General features: G+C 35.9%; 1 protein-coding gene across 1 annotated transcript in view; it reads left to right on the top strand.

Moving 5' to 3' along the window:
- Window positions 1–13,592, top strand: part of DPYD (dihydropyrimidine dehydrogenase) — an 820,949-nt gene that overhangs the window by 361,332 nt on the left and 446,025 nt on the right. The window lies entirely within an intron of this gene.

Genomic DNA, 13,592 nt, shown 5'->3' with positions numbered 1-13,592 from the left:
TTTAACTAGTAACAGTGGAATGTGCTAAGTCTTACATATCCAAATACTAGATACTCTTCACAAAATATATGGATATTAATTAGGAGAATGTGTTAATTAGAGACATTTGGAATTTTCCATAAGTCAAATTTACAAGCTGCATTCAAAGATATCTATATCTATAGATATAGATATAGATATAGATAATATTTATAGTTAACTCATTCTGCTATGAAGGCAGTAGAACAAAGAGATTTCCATTTATTTCTTAAAAGAGCTCTAATGTAAGCATTATTTAGAGTTAATAATTAGTTAACTTACTAAAAATGACATTTAAAATCATTTCATTCTAACAGGTGACTGGTGACTAATCTTAGATGAAACATCAGCTGGATACATGTACCACAGACTTCTCAGATTTTAACGTTAAGGAAGATAATGCCTTATAAAGGGTATTGGTTCTGAGAACAAGAACCAAATGTATTTATAGAAAGATAAATTACTCATTTTATCCAAATCAGTATTATGAATTTGATTTGCTTTAGAATGCCTGAACATATTTGGAGTCTCTATTCTAGGAAAGAATTATAACTGTAGTCAATAGGTAATTTGTCACATATAGACTAACCACATTACAGATTAATCTCACTAAAATATCAGAGTCACCACTGGTTCATGACTGAGTTAAAAATGTCAACTTTATTCTCCAGGATTTTCTCCATCCACACTGTCCTTTCAGACTTTTCCAAAATCCAAGGTGGAGATAGTCTTGTAATCATAGGAATTTTTTCTGGAGCACCATTTTATTTTACTTATTATTTATTTATTTATTTATTTATGTAATTTATTTTTTTAAAACATCTTTATTGGAGTATAATTGTTTTACAATGGTGTGTTAGTTTCTGCTTTATAACAAAGTGAATCAGCTATACATATACATATGTCCCCATATCTCTTTCCTCTTGCATCTCCCTCCCTTCCACCCTCCCTATCCCACCCCTCTAGGTGGTCACAGGGCACCGAGGTGATCACCATGTGCTATGTGGCTGCTTCCCACTAGCTATCTATTTTACATTTGTTAGTGTATGTATGTCCATGCCACTCTCTCACTTTGTCCCAGCTTACCCTTCCCCCTCCCCATGTCCTCAAGTCCATGCTCTAGTAGGTCTGTGTCTTTATTCCCTTCTTACCCCTAGGTTCTTCTGACCATTTTCTTTCTTCTTTTTTTTTTTTTTTTAGATTCCATATATATGTGTTAGCATACAGTATCTGTTTTTCTCTTTCTGACTTACTTCACTCTGTATGACAGTCTCTAGGTCCATCCACCTCACTACAAATAACTCAGTTTCGTTCCTTTTTATGACCGAGTAATATTCCATTGTATATATGTGCCACATCTTCTTTATCCATTCATCTGTTGATGGACACTTAGGTTGCTTCCATGTCCTGGCTATTGTAAATAGAGCTGCAAGAAACATTTTGGTACATGACTCTTTCTGAATTATGGTTTTCTCAGGGTATATGCCCAGTAGTGGGATTGCTGGGTTGTATGGTATTTCTATTTTTAGTTTTTTAAGGAATCTCCATACTGTTCTCCATAGTGGCTTTATCAATTTACATTCCCACCAACAGTGCAAGAAGGTTCCCTTTTCTCCACACCCTCTCTGGAGCACCATTTTAGGCATCAATTAGTGCAATCTTATCATGGTACAAATAAAAGGAAAACAGCCGTACTGGAGTAAAGTGACTTGCCTAAGATAAAAAAAGACAGAAGATAATTTGATTCATCTTTGTATCCTCATGCATAGCATAGGACCTCAGCAAAGAATAAGTGTTTGAGCAATATGTTTTGAACTAAATATTTTAAATCTTATTTTTCTAAATCTAAAGTTAGAGACGTTTTCATTATGAAAGGCTACATCTTGAAAGTTGGAAGGGAAGACACCCCTGAATGGCAATGTCAGTTTACTTCATGCTTTATATTATAGTCATCTTCCATTGGCAAGGGTCACTAGAAATGAGTAGTGGCTATTTCTTCTGCATAAGTAGAACACACATAGACACACAAAACGAGACCAGATAATTAACTACTTGAGAAAGTAGAAGTAGAAGTTTTGTTTGCTTGTTTGTTTTTTTGTTTGTTTAATCAACCTGCATTTATTGAGCATCCACTGTGTATCAAGCACTGCTTTAGGCAATTGGAATACAGCAGTGAACACATCAGATAGAAATTCTTGCCCTCATGGAGCTCATACCTAGTAAGGAAAGACACTCAACCAAACAAATAAATTGTCACATAAATGTATGTTGAACAGTGGTTAATGCAATGGAGAAAATAGTTAAAATAGTAGTAAGCAAAGCGTGAATTTGGGGAGAGGGTGTGGTGGAAGAGGAGACAGGAGTTGCCATTTTATTTTATTTATTTATTTATTTTTTTGCGGTACATGGGCCTCTCACTGCTGTGGCCTCTCCCGTTGCGGAGCACAGGCTCCGGATGCGCAGGCTCAGTGGCCATGGCTCACGGGCCCAGCCACTCCGTGGCATGTGGGATCTTCCCAGACCGGGGCACGAGCCCGTGTTCCCTGCATCAGCAGGCGGACTCTCAACCACTGCGCCACCAGGGAAGCCCAGGACTTGCCATTTTAAATGGGGTGGCCCAGGAATGCCTCTCTAATATGATGACTTCGGGGATAGAGATGAAAACATTGAGGGAATGTAGACATTTGTGAGAAAAAGGTTCCATGTCAAGGTAAATGCATTCACCCTTGACTGAGGAAGGTTCTTGGACTTCTAGGAATAGAAAAAAAAAAAAAAGTCAGCATAACTGGAACAGAGTATGCGAGGATAGTATGTGGCAGTATGTGGTGAGGTCTTATAAGTGTTCTAAGGTCTTTAGTTTTTACTGAGTGAAAGAAGAAACAACTGAACTGTTTTGAGCAGACAAACATCAAGATCTGAGTTAAATTTTAAAAGGACTGCTCTACTGATAATTGACTAAGGGGGATTGGGTCAGAAGCAGGGAGGCTATTCAGGGGCTAATTGTTAAAGCGGCTGGATTATAGGAAGGAAAGGATCAGAGTCCAGGCATGGCTCAGTCAGAAGGCCAAAGCTTGGTGGGATGAACTCCCAAAGTATTGGGAGGAAGCAATGGGTTGGTGGGATAACTTGTCGTATGCCTGCAGTTGAACTTAGTAGAACTCAAGCGGATCTGGGGCTTAATTAAAACTAGAAGAACAAATGTTTGGATGTTTATTATTAGCTTACAAGAAACTAAAATGTTTACATGGTCTTAAAACTACTGAGCTGTTAGCTCTATGAGAACAGTGCCATGATCATCACTTTTTTCTTCCCCTGCCTAGCACAATGGATGCCACATAAAAAGTGTTCAACAAATAATTGTGGAATGAACGTTTTCTGGAGAGAATAAGCATCCAGGGCTTCTAGCATTAAAAAGGCTCATCGTTTCCTAGTTAGTTAAATGTAATTACTTGATTTGGTATACATCAAAGAGGCCCAAGACATGGTAGTGCTAACACTTATGAAACTGGTCAGTCAATATCATCTACTTCAAGATACAGGTTTTGAAAGAATGTTCTCAGACAAATTTTCAACCTATATGAAGAATTTAATATCAAACCCAATTTCTTTGTATTTCTTCTATTCCTCCTACGCTTTCTACCCCCAGTACACACAAACTGCAGTCACACTGGTTTCTTTGAAGTCAATGAAGATTGATATTTAGAGTTTTTCTCAAATATGTATATTGTTTATTGGGCTTTGGCTCTTTGATGGAATTTGGAAATAACATAATTTGTCTGTTGGTAAAAGGCCTCACTGTCAGGCATGTCAGCATGTATATATCCAAAGCTGTGGTCTAATTCTCAAATGATTCTTGAAGCAGGAGGGAAATACAGGACAATATAAAGTTTTTCCATCATTTAGTGGCAAATATGAATTATTACATAGGCCAGTTAGACTTAACAAGGAATTGTTACATGGTTAGTAACAAAGAACCATATAATTAGATCCAGAAATGTTTTCCTCTACTAAGTTAGGAGGCACTACTAATAGATTCTGCAGTGACAAGCACATCCCATTTCTCTAATGCAGAGGTTTTCTTACTTCAGTGTGCATCAAAATCACCTGGAGGGCTTGTTCAACACAGCTTGCTGGGCCCTAGTCCCAATTTCTGATTTAGTAGCTGTGGGATGGGCCTGAGAATTTGCATTTTTAGCAAGTTCACTGGTGATGCTGAGGCTGCTGATCCACTGCTCTAGTGTATCATCAATGTAGTTTCCAGCTATCTAATTAGAGCCATAAGCAGTGTGCTGTTTGAGGGCACTTTCCATCTTAGTTAAGAAAGCATTAATGCTACCGGATATAAGGTTTGATGAAATGAAGATATGGAGGCATCATCAGCATATTGATGTAATTCTGATTCCAGATGTCTTTCAGTCTCCGTTGTGGCCTCACACACATGCTAAATAGGATGCTACTGACAAACTAGCACTGCTCAGCCATGGGTCCTTAGGGAAACCAACCAATCATTCAGCACTGTCCTCTAAGAAGATGAGGGAAAATCTGTTAATAAATCCCTCCAGAACTTTCTGCAAGCTTAAATAGGTGAGATTAAATTTCACAGGATAACAGAATCCCCAAAAACGCTGGTATTAAAAGTTGTTGACAGATCAGATAGAACTGCAAGAATGCTTTAGGCAGTTGGGAATCCCTAGAAGGAGGCATGAAGGTCAGGACTCAACAGACCCTCTTGAGTTGATAAATTTAAAGGATAAGGTTAGGGAAGGACTTTGAAGTTCTTATTAATTATTACTGAGAAGAATGTGGTCCAGAATTATTTTAATAGCGTAGTCCCAAACACAGAGAACATACCAAGAATCTATTGTTCACATAGTCAGTTTCCCAATGGCAGCAAAACATGACAGGTCTTTAATTCTGCTATATATATATATATATATATATATTTTTTTTTTTTCAGTACGTGGGCCTCTCACTGTTGTGGCCTCTTCCGTTGCGGAGCACAGGCTCCGGACGTGCAGGCTCAGCAGCCATGGCTCACAGGCCCAGCCGCTGCGCGGCATGTGGGATCTTCCCGGACCGGGGCACGAACCCGTGTCCCCTGCATCGGCAGGCGGACTCTCAACCACTGCACCACCAGGGAAGCCCAATTCTGCTATATTTTAAATGGGCTCTCTATTTTACTCCCTAGCACCCCTTGGCTTCCCCCCTATTTATTTGCCAAAATGGTAACTGATTTAACTTTGATAATGCCTGTTTCTATGTATTTTAGCTATTCAGAAGGTCAACTATTTTGATAACGCTACTTTATTATTTTTAATGATAAAATAACAGAACCAGATTGCCTGGTCTGTTAGTCAAAAATTTCTTCAACTGTTACTAAAACTCTGAAATAACACATCTTAGTGTGAAAAAATGTACCTTTTAATTGAATCCTTCTGGTACCACACAGCATGCCCCATAATAGATCACTCATGTGGCATGATCCATAGGTCTCCCCTCAGATATTTTTAATATCAAATGATCATGTTAAAGCTACATCCGTAGATACTTTCATCATCTAACTATGGCTAGCTAAACATGCATTTTCCTACCAGTAGCTAACGTTTTCTAGTTTTTTAGTTATGAGAGATATGACCGTGGCACTATTTTTAGAAAATAAACTTTATAAGCTGGCAAATTTAATTTTACTTAGTAAGGGTGATGCTTATAGCAGCTCTTCAATATTTGTCACCTGCACATCATTTCAGTTGACTTTCTCCATGGAAGGTAATCAAAGACCTGTTAGCATGGTTGGAGATATGAAGGTACCTGCAAACAAACACATACACACAATTGTCCCCAGGAACACAAAGTTAATTAATGGTAGTTAATGACTCCCTTGGTACTAAGCTATTAAGTATGCCTTTAATAATTTATGATGATGTGGGAATGACATTCCAAGGATCTGTATGTGTTTACATTTTGAAAAGCCTGAAATTTCAGTGTAGTATGAGAGGTAGAATGGAACAGTCAAAAAGGAATTAACTAAAAGTTCAAGTACTTGGTTCTAGGTTATATATTCTAGTCTGATGTGCCCATCTGTAAAATCAGTGTAATAACGATGCTTCTCAGAGTTTCTTCTATTTCCCCAAGTTCTGTATTTTGAACATTTAGAGAAAGATCTGTGAATGATGTGGAATCTGGACAGGAATACTTTCTCTCTTCATGGAATGAGAGCAACTCTGTACTGAAAATATTAGCAATATCTATAAATATTACACTTGAAATGAGTTGCAATTAATGTTTCCTCAGTTGGTGAGGTAAACTCTGCTGCACTCAAGACATGGATATCAAAGAAGCTGACAGGTGTGGTTGTCAGAATTCTGCACTACATGTGATAATTCAGATGGTGAGTGGAAAAAAAAGGACTCTAAATAGGCCAGGAGCCAACAAATCCTGTGGGCATTCAAGATTATATATTCTAAAAGCTTAATTATTTTCAAAAAACCCAAGGGGGTGGCTGCATTGTGTTGACTTAGGAATATCTGTAGAGCTAAAAACTATGTACCTTTTTTTACCAACTTTCCAATGTATATATATATATACTATATATATGAAAAAATATATATATACACATATATACACACAGATCCATTAACAGTGAACATTTTAAACTGGTATCAAGTCACTATCAAACCTTATTAAATAATGATATTTTGTTATTACTCTATTAAACTTTATGTTGCTATTACTCTATTAACTTTTATGTGAAATTTAGAAGCGCCTCTCCCATTAATAATATTCATCTCAGCTTTCCAATATCTTCTTTTCTTTTATATAAATAGAAAATGTTAAAAATTAATTTGTATAATTTTTTAAACACATGTTCAACATGCACACAATTTAAAAGATACAAATAAATGAAAACCATGCATGGATTAATGCAAAAACCAAAAAAAAATTGTCATTCTTTTTAGAGTGATTTTTTTTTTCTCTTAAGAGGTGAGCTCATCCTTCAAGGTCTGCTCTAAATGTCATTTTCTCTTTGAAGGCTTCCTTAATCCCATTCTAATTAGCCTCTCCCTCCTGTGAGACCTTATAGCTCTTTATGCTTCCTATATTAGAGCACTTACCGCATAGGGTAGTTATTACTTTATACTCATCCCACAAATTAAAGTGCAGTCTCCTTCAAATGGATTGGCTCATTCAACTTGGGTCTGACTGAAAGTATAGAATAGTGCTTGATCCAAGACAACAGATCAATGAAGCACGTTGAATAAAATATTTTAGGGACATTGAAAACCTTATAGGAAGACTTTAAATGAATATGAAATATTCAAAATATATAATTTATATTTATATATATACATATACCTCAAAATTACTTCTGATAGCTTTTAAATAAGTAGTTATTTTTAATTATTTATATTTTAATTTAAATTTTTTAATGTATTATATTACAATATCAACCTAGTATTAAAAGTAGATTGAAAAATGTTAATTGTTCCTGGGCTTCAGTCTCTTAAAAAATAGCTGAGAATTTTTTTTTTTAAAAAAAAGGAAAAAAAGAAATTCAACCAATCAATGTATGAAACCAAAGGAAAAATGAATAAAAAGTTGTAGAATCAGAGAGGATTAGCGGGTTGCATAAAACAGAGGATCCTGATTTGTACAGAATTTATATGAAGAGGCATTTCAAGATGGAAGAAGATACTGCAAAGGCACCAAAGTTATGCAGAAGGTAATTTTGTGAGATACTCCAACAATAGCCAGGAATGCTTGACTGTAGCAAAATATAAGATGAGGAACAATAAGAGCTAGTCAGATTTAAGAAAATGTTGTCAATCATAAATGAGTAATGTTTAAAAATGCCCTCTTCTTGTTAGAAAAGATGTATTTTATGATACCTGTGCAAAGGCATTTTAAGCCTATAAATTATGTGTGCATTGCATTTCTGGTTTTTGCAGCTCAATCATGACACAAAATAGTTAAGGAGCAACTATATCAAATGTGTAGTACAACTCTCATGTGAAGAAATGTTTCCTTCTGTTCAAGATTCTTCAATTTTAAAAGCTTAAAATTAAAAGAAGCCAAATGCTTGTAACACCACAGGAGGTACTAAAAGAAGGAAACTCAACTTGCGGTTTCAGCAAACTTTTTCACCCAAGAAAATAATAATTGCAGAATTAGCTTGTAGATTCCAGAGAGTGGTAAGCATATCAAAATTGCTCTGCATTCCACCACAGACTGTGAGTCTGTATAGACCAAAGAGTACAAAATACATTAGGAAGTATTTAGTAAATTAAAGATGAGATCAAGAGTGGATCGTCAGAGTTTACTGACTCTTTATCTTCCCTCGTCTCCTTGGTAACCAAAATAACCAGAAGATTGGATTGTGAAATCAAACTCACATGAATTAGAGATATAACTTGCATCGAGCTTTATAAATAATTTCAAGGATATAAGTAAACATGGAAGTGTGGGGTAAACAAGAAGAGGTGCAAGACTGCTAGTACAGTTCTCCAGGTCCCATCCTGCTGCATCAGGATGTGCTTTTATCCAGAATAATGTAGGGTCTCTAAGTAACATTTGTAGCTCCATCACTTACACAAAAAGAAGCTGTTTTAACTATAAAACATCTCCAGTTTATACTCAGATAGTTACATAGGTTATTTGACTCTTTAGAGAGAGCCTTGCTGTATAAATCCATATTTCCCTGGTTTTGTTTACCATAGCAATCCTAGACTAGCAGGTATATCTTGCCAAAAGCTTTACACAGATAAGGGCTCTCCCACTTGCAAATGCTGGTTGATAGTTTGTTTTCCATTAGCATGTTTACAAAGGGATTTAACCAGGTCACTTTCCTTTCTTTCTTGAGATTAACTCTCTTACCATCCTACATCTTTCCTCACCAAAGGAAGCTAATCTATTCCATACCAGAATTTCTCAGTAACTAATTCCTACTCATCCTTCAAGATTAGTTTATGCTGTATCTTTTCCAGGCTGACCTTTCTTGACCTGCGCAACTGCTGTGTAAAATGCCCTTTTATCTGTCATTAGAACAGAAGGTGTTTATATGTTATCACACAATATAATTGCAGATTTGTCTGCCTCTATGAGATTTTTTTTTTTTTTTTTTTTTTTTTTTGTGGTACACGGGCCTCTCACTGTTGCGGCCTCTCCTGCTGCAGAGCACAGGCTCCGGATGCACAGGCTCAGCGGCCATGGCTCATGGGCCCAGCCGCTGCGCGGCATGTGGGATCTTCCCGGACTGGGGCATGAACCCGTGTCCCCTGCATCGGCAGGTGGACTCTCAACCACTGCGCCACCAGGGAAGCCCCTATGAGATTTTTGAAAGTAGGGATTATTTTATTAACTGCAGCACCTACACCATTTTTGTACATAATAAGTACTTAATAAATGTATGGTAAATTTACAAATTAATTGGACTCATTATGTAGTATAAATAAATTTAACAGCGATGAAATAAAAGATAATATTGTCCAGGATTATCACTGGCCAAAGCAGACTACCAGACAATTTTGATTTGAAATACCATCTCTGAGGTCCTCATGTTCATACAGAATTGATAACTTGTTAAATGTCTAGCTATTAGAGGATAATCTTTACAAAGAATATAGTTTCTTCATATCGTTTCTCAAACTTTGGCAACTAGAGTTTAATGTATGCTAGTTTTGAATTCTGCTAATTATGGTTTATAACCTATGCTTACTTTGCCTATATGCAATCTAAAAATGAGTTGACATCATGCTTTTAATTATAGTAAATTAAGTTGTTTCATAATTTCCACAGTATGATGCCTGTAATATTAATCAGACCAAATCATCACATTACATAAAGTTAATCATTAAAATGATGATCATTATTGCATGTTATAGCACTCTATTTTTATTTCACTCTGCATCAACCACATATTTTCCCTGAATATGGTGGTAAAAATCAAAGCCAAGAAGAGTTTTTTTTTTCCACTTTCCTCATACAGTATGAAAAGAAAGTAACAATTTGATTTATTGAACCTCAAAAATGGAACCTTATAGATGCTTTTGTCTTTTATTCCCTTGTGTAATTATTGGTGGAGAAAAAGACAAGAGATATTTATTTGTATGTTTGCTTGATGTACCAGTTGTTCCTCATGAGAACAGGCTCCATCAAACAAGTAAATAAATATGTGTGCCGTGAACAGAAGTGTCCATATACCAAACTCTGAGCTGCTGATTATTAATGATCATTAACAAACATTAGGTATTAAAAGCCACTAACACTGACATCTGTGAACTACTTAGCACAGAAGGCTGATTAATTTGAACAATAAAATATTAAGACCCACTGCATGAGGTTAGACCACTGGTCACTTTGGTCCATCACTTTCATATGGCAGTGTAACTGACAACTGAGGAGAAGTACCATTTGCTTTCTGATTTCAAACTCACAGCATAGGATGCTCTGGTCAGGTAGCATGTCTTTTGCATGCTCTGTGTTTCTTGCTTTGGGATGGATGTTTAGTAGCTGTTGACTCCACATACTACTAATTGGTTTCCCTTTTGTTAGCTTGAATGTCCTCTGGGTGTTCATATTAGTCATTCATTTTGCTAAACAAAATGTTATTCAGTGTCTACTGTGTGCCAGTTATTTTGATAGATATTGATACGGCTGAAATTCACTTGATAACCTTCCATGTGGCATATCAGCTGGAGTATATCCTGATTTGCCAGGCATCTGTCTGAATGTTCATTTGTTTGTGCTCATCATTTGTTAAATATTTGAATGTCACTCCTGGACACTGGGGATAGAAAGTTAGTAAGATATTCTTTCTGTACTTAAAGAGTTTTTTTTGAAGTTTACTGTCTAACAAATAAATGTATTTAAATTCTATTTTAATTTTCCACCTTTATATCTTGAGATAATATGTTTTATGTTTCTACTATTTGCTTTATGAAGTAGTACTTCTTTGTCCTAAACTTATCCTTCCTCTGGATTCAAGGAGTCTCCATTAACTAATTTACAATATTGGGTTCATAAGTCCATCACTTGGTTCCTGTATTTCATGATTATATAGTACCTCTAAACTTACTTAGACTAGGAAGCTTGGATTTCCTTTTCCCACTGAAGGCAGCCTTTATCCAGCCAACTCCTTACCTTTAATTTGCCTTTGGTTAGATCCTTTCCTGTTCTAATTCGCCTTGTTTTGAGAGTCAACAACTGGAACCATACAAAGTCTCATTATTTCAAATATACCACAATTTCTGCCTTTGAATAAAACTGAATACCACAGGATTTTGTTCTAGCCCTATCAGGATTTTAGCTAAGCTTTGCCATCTCTTAATATACCTTTGGTTTCTCTGATCCTCAGTTTCTCTTCTGTAGGAAGGAAATAATACTTCTTCCCACAAAGTGTTGGCTGTGAGGCCAGCAAGCAGCAGAGTGCCTGAGGTCGGTTGATAAATCTGTAAATCATGATGATATCCAGGGTGTTATTGGCCTTTTGAGCCACAACAGGGAGAAAAACTTGGTTTGAAGAAATACTTTAAAAATAACTAATATATAGGGTCATATCTCCTGTGTGAAAATTACAATGAGTTATGTATAAAGCACTTAAAGGGTAGCTGCTATATAAGTATTATTATTATTTTTGTCTTGTCAGACATATTTCTTAAACAGTGAAAGTAAATTCCTCTGTTGTCCACAAATAATGCAAAGGATATTTCACTTAACATATGGCTTCACTTACTTTCAATTCTCATTTTCCTAATATTCCCCTATTGACTAAGATATATCTTATTATCTCAGTTCTTTTTTCAATATAATATCAATACTTTCCAAATAATTACATATGTTCATCATGTCTTTCTATCTTTCCTTTAAAAGTTTTTTCCTCTCTTTTATGTAAAATGAAAAATCTAGGTACCTAATAGTAAAATAGCAGGAAGGAGTGTGATTTGTGTCTGCTGCCCAATAGTCTAATCTTAAATGCTTGAGAAAGTAAATAACATTGCAGGTTTCAAAAGCAGAATTTTAGAATAGTCTCTTTGGGGGCCAGTGTATATACCTGCTGACTTCTGTGCACTGTCAGATAGCTGGCATGAATACTAAATATTTGGTATCAACCCTGGCATATATGGAAAATTATGATATGAGCTAAGGATACATTAACATATGGTTTCTTCATGTTCATAACTCTACGTAGGTTTTAGACTATAGGTTTTAGTCAAAAGCCATGGTAAGAGTACTACTAAAGCATGTTCAAGCATAAATCATTGGTAACCTTATTTTAAATTCTTAAATTTTTGATTTGTTTGCAGTGTTCAATTTTTGTTTCTAAATTAAATGCCAAATATGGCAAAAAGTATGTGAGATTATCTACATATAATAATATATACTGTCTAAGTATTCATAATTAAGAAGAGTAGAGTGGGACAAAGCAGACCCTATATCAGCCTGAGACATGCTCCCAATATGTGTACAGCCAAGTTCAGGGTTTTATTTCTGCCCTCCACAGAGAGGAGTACTATTATAAATACACATCATGTATTAATTTATTCAAACCATAAACATTTGGCATTGTTATCCAGTCAAGTTTGGCATTATCATTAAAATTTAGCATCACTTGACATTTTTGAAACACAATAACTGGTTTATATTGAGCTATAAGGCACTGCATTATGCAAATGGGACAAAAGTGATACAGAAAACATATCATGGTATGTTTTATTTATTTTGTAATTTGAGGTATTTAAGGAATATTTTGCTTTCCAGACATCACACATTTTTATTTTGTAGAAAATTAAAGAGTAGTCCAAGTTTCTTGGGCCTGTCTTTTTTTACCTTTGTTTTTGGGCTACCTTTGTATTGGAGTCATAATCCTATTGCTAAGTGGTACTAAATAGATTGAAGAATGATTTGGGGGGGCTTCCCTGGTGGCGCAGTGGTTGAGAGTCCGCCTGCCGATGCAGGAGACACAGGTTCGTGCCCCGGTCCGGGAGGATCCCACATGCCGCGGAGCGGCTGGGCCCGTGAGCCGTGGCCGCTGGGCCTGCGCGTCCGGAGCCTGTGCTCCGCAATGGGAGAGGCCACAATAGTGACAGGCCCGCATACCGCAAAAAAAAAAAAAAAAAAAAAAGAATGATTTTGGGAAAAAGTGAATTCAGAAAATGACAACTACAAATAAATTGCATTTATTTTCACCTTCTACATGTTAAGTTCTGCTTTAGGTGTTTTACATTTCTGAATTGCCTTAAAAAACACCACATACCAATTAGTTAGGTATTGTTATCCCCTTTTTATATATAAGGAACTTGAAGGTCAAAGAAATTCAGCAACTTTCCCAAATAAGCAGTGGAAGTGGGTTTCAAAACTGATTCAGTTCCACTTACTTCTATTTTCCTTGTAAACCATGAGCAGTTTGAGATCCACTGTTCTGTATACTTAATACCCACACTACCCACTTATGTAGTACTTTTGCTATTGCTAACCTCTTAATTTTATAATGCAAAGTAAAATATTGTGTGATAATAGCTTAGGTAGTCCAATGTTTAAGCCATTAAAACCAGTATTCAAAAAATATCCTAAATAAGATG

The sequence above is a fragment of the Mesoplodon densirostris genome, chromosome 2 (genome assembly GCF_025265405.1).
Source record: "Mesoplodon densirostris isolate mMesDen1 chromosome 2, mMesDen1 primary haplotype, whole genome shotgun sequence".
In the NCBI taxonomy this organism is placed as follows: domain Eukaryota; kingdom Metazoa; phylum Chordata; class Mammalia; order Artiodactyla; family Ziphiidae; genus Mesoplodon; species Mesoplodon densirostris.
The sequence above is the reverse complement of the archived record's forward strand: the minus strand, read 5'-3'. Positions and strand labels throughout refer to the sequence as shown.